Source organism: Dreissena polymorpha, chromosome 1, assembly GCF_020536995.1.
Source record: "Dreissena polymorpha isolate Duluth1 chromosome 1, UMN_Dpol_1.0, whole genome shotgun sequence".
In the NCBI taxonomy this organism is placed as follows: domain Eukaryota; kingdom Metazoa; phylum Mollusca; class Bivalvia; order Myida; family Dreissenidae; genus Dreissena; species Dreissena polymorpha.
Genome location: NC_068355.1, coordinates 78,722,988 through 78,726,727, shown reverse-complemented (window position 1 = coordinate 78,726,727; position 3,740 = coordinate 78,722,988).

The window sequence follows — 3,740 nt, the reverse complement described above, 5'->3', positions numbered from 1 at the left end:
TAAAAGAATCAAATATTTCAGATTCCAATACAGCATCTTGAACATACATAATGTATATCATTTTTGATTTAATATAAATGTCTTAAAATATTTAATAAAAATGTATGTAACTCTTAAGTATGCATGAGTTAACAGTGATTGAATTTCTTCAAATTATTAAAATGTTTTATCCATTGTAATGGTTGTGTTTTTTTGTATTTGCATAAAATTCTGGTCATACAACACAATAATGCAGTTGCTAATGATGATGATGATGATGTATATGGTAATGCTGCTGCTGCGGATTATGATGATGATTATATGATGGAAATTGGGTATAAGAAAATTTGCGAGGTTCAAACACAAAACCTGCATGATCGTAAATACTCATTTTATGAAAAAAGATAGATTATGGAATATAATCTATCTATCTATGTATATTAGCAAGCGCCCTTTAGAGCATTATAGGCATTATTGAGTCCGTTTCCTGGGAATAACCAGTACTAGGTGTTTATGGAGGAGATAACGAGAACGGTCCCCGAGTAGGGAGCGAAACCACAAACTCCCTATAGCTAGGCAGACACCTCATCAACTACACCACCGTGACCTCATTAAAATAAGCATACAATTGGGAAAATTACCATTCAAGGATCATGTGGGCTTCATCAACAGCAATGCATGAAACAGTTCTATCTCTCTCAAATGCACTCAATAATGCTGTTCCATTTGTTGTGCTCAGAAGTGCTTCTGGATGGGAATACACCAATGAGTACTTTCCTTTAATTATATCTTCTCAAGGCACATTGACATCACTTTCGCCCTTAGCAGGACCTTAGCGGTCTTGCCACTTTGACAGTTATAGTCTAGCCAACACGCACTTATTCCCTGTTTGCTCAATGCATTGATCTGGTCCATCATGATACTGTTTAAGGGTGTCAAGATTAAACAAACCGAACAAGTCAACTTGAACTTTTCTTTCAATGCAAATGGAGCCACTTGAAAGATCAGACTTTTCCCATACCCAGTCGGCAATATAGCCATGATATCGTGTCTATTCAAAACATGCATCAGACACTCCTTCTGACACTCTTTAAGCGGTTTTGAAAACCCTATTTCGATACAAACTTTCGTCAATAAAGGATCCATGTTGTTCAAAAACCGAAAGTGAAAGTACAGTTAAAAAAAAATGAATAAAGAGCAAAATTTTTGAAAATATTAATTGATACTAACGTAAGACCATAATACTGAACAAAATATCAATTTAATTATAATTCATAACAATCGTGTTTACTTCTAAAACAAATTCGTCATTCATCCGCGGACTTCTTTGTATCGTAGTCATAAATGCCTCCAAATGGAGGTGCGTGACGCGTCTAAGTATAGAGGTGACAATAACGTAGTGACGTCACCATCTATGTATAGAATGGGTCGTTTACTGCACACACACTCTTCGTCATTGTTACGTCATAAGCGCGTTCGTCGGTAAAGAGGGAAATTGGGCAAAACGGTCTGGATGGTCCATTGACAGTCCGGTCAATTTCACCATAATTCTGACACACGTCTCGGACTGTCAAAATTCGGATATTAAAGCGTCATAGGTAGGCAAACTCAGCAAAACATTGCAAAGACAATAAAAAAAATAAGACGCAGAAATATTTTACACATGATTTAAACCAAATATATTATATTATAAGGCTACAATTCTGAGAGAAAGGTAAAAATGTATTGGAAACTCATGTTTCCCGAACACGCCAACCGAGGTTCCAGTAAAGGCTACACACAACTTAATACCCTAAAACTGGGAAGCACAACAACGCATTTTCATATTAAGCAGACAACCGCCAAGTCAACCGGTGTTAGGGTACATTAGTAGAAGCCTGCCTTCTGTTATCCTGGGAAAACTCAATGTTCAGCTTAACTGCATAGTCTTGATATGTTCCACTCCAGGTAAGGATTTATTAAGATTTCGATATATCATCATCATCATTGTTATATTCATGGATGCAGATAGGTGTTAGGCACATTGGATCGCAAATAATTGGTTCTCGACCACCTGCTCGCTGTAAACAATTTACCTGGTAAGTAAATGTAACTGAACAATTCACATGACATTTATTAATTTAGATTTTCTTTTCTCTAACGTTTTAGCTTTAAACATTTAAGATGGAAGTCTGCCCCGATTATCTATTGAATACAGACCAGACTCAGCTTGGTTACGTTCGTTGTGGCGGAGTTACATTCCCATTTAGTGCGATAGTCAAACCCTTTGAATTAGCGCATCTAACCTAGTTCAATTGTGTGCTCTCTTACCAAAGACGTACTATGGATACAGGGCTTTCATCTTGTATGAGAGTACATTGGACCACAGGACGGAGATTTTGTGTGATACATTGGTTCAAAGAGGAATCATGTTTGGTCCCCCTTTTCAATGTTTATTGAATAAAATATTCTGTTTGGCATCTGTGTGATATATTGTTTTAATTATATTTGATGGTTAGATTATAGTAATTTATTTGAGGTCGATTCTGAAACAAGTTTTGGCAACTTTATATTAATCACACTCGACACCTTATTCCTAATTGAATCCATCAACACGAGGGACTCATTTTTAATTTTTGAGAAGAAGCCAGCGCATTCCTGCATAGTTGTACGCGTTAACCACAGGTAGCAACTGGTACCGTTTCTTTATGTCTTTGGTATAATGCAGATAAGGATTGAACCCACAACCTCATGCACTCGAGGCAAACACTCTTCCACTGAGCTGTTCAGGCAGTTTTGAATTGTGGTTTCTTTGTTATAAGCTTGGTTTGTTCACAATATTCAGATAATAGACATGTATATTACCTAAAAATTACCTATATATGTTTACAGGTCGACGCTATCCCCAACAGATCCGATACTGCGCCAGAATGTATCCTGGATGTGAAGATGTTTTCAATAATATACTTATACACCCCCGGAAACCCTATATGATGTGAAAAGTTGGACGTGCTTGGGAAAGTTTCCGATAAATTTTGCTGAATTTTGGAAGGTTAATAAATCCAGTTCTATAATTATTTAAAGGCATTTTTTAATTAAAATATATTTTGGTATATGCAAAGGAGGTATTATCATGCATGTTAGAAAAATCCTGGTTATTATGATTATTCAGGATTTATTGAAATATTGCTAGTTGAAGTCGACGATGCATGGAATTGTACCCTACTTAGCACTTTATTTACAAATTTCTTTAAAGGTATTCCAGTGAAAAAGTTTTTGCACCGAAAGTAATATCAACCAATGTCCCCGAGTAACATAACCGCCAGGGTTTCTTAAAATACGAGAGCGCTGAATGCGTTGAAAGCCTATTTGCAAGTTACAGCAAGGTTGCTGCTGAAGTAAATGTTAAGGGATCGGACAGTTGACTGAAAGAACGAGAGCACCGATGGCGTTGAAAGTCTGAGGCTGATATGGGTGGTCTATTTCAAAAGGATGCATTTTATTTATTATAAGACATAAGTTTATAAAACTTATATTTTTCTTATTTGTCATTGATTGTAAATTATGATGGTAGTTTTAAAATTTTGATTATGTGTTGGTTTTTCATGAAAATGTGTTTAAAGTAATAAAGCTTGTTAGATAACAAGTAATGTTCAGTAACCTTTAGTTTCAGTACATTTTAAAGCAATTTAATATTGAATCAATTTATATTTTAAAACAATTTTTAGTTTCAAAGAAAAAATAATCATTTAAAATCTAACTATTAGCAGAGATTAAAAAAA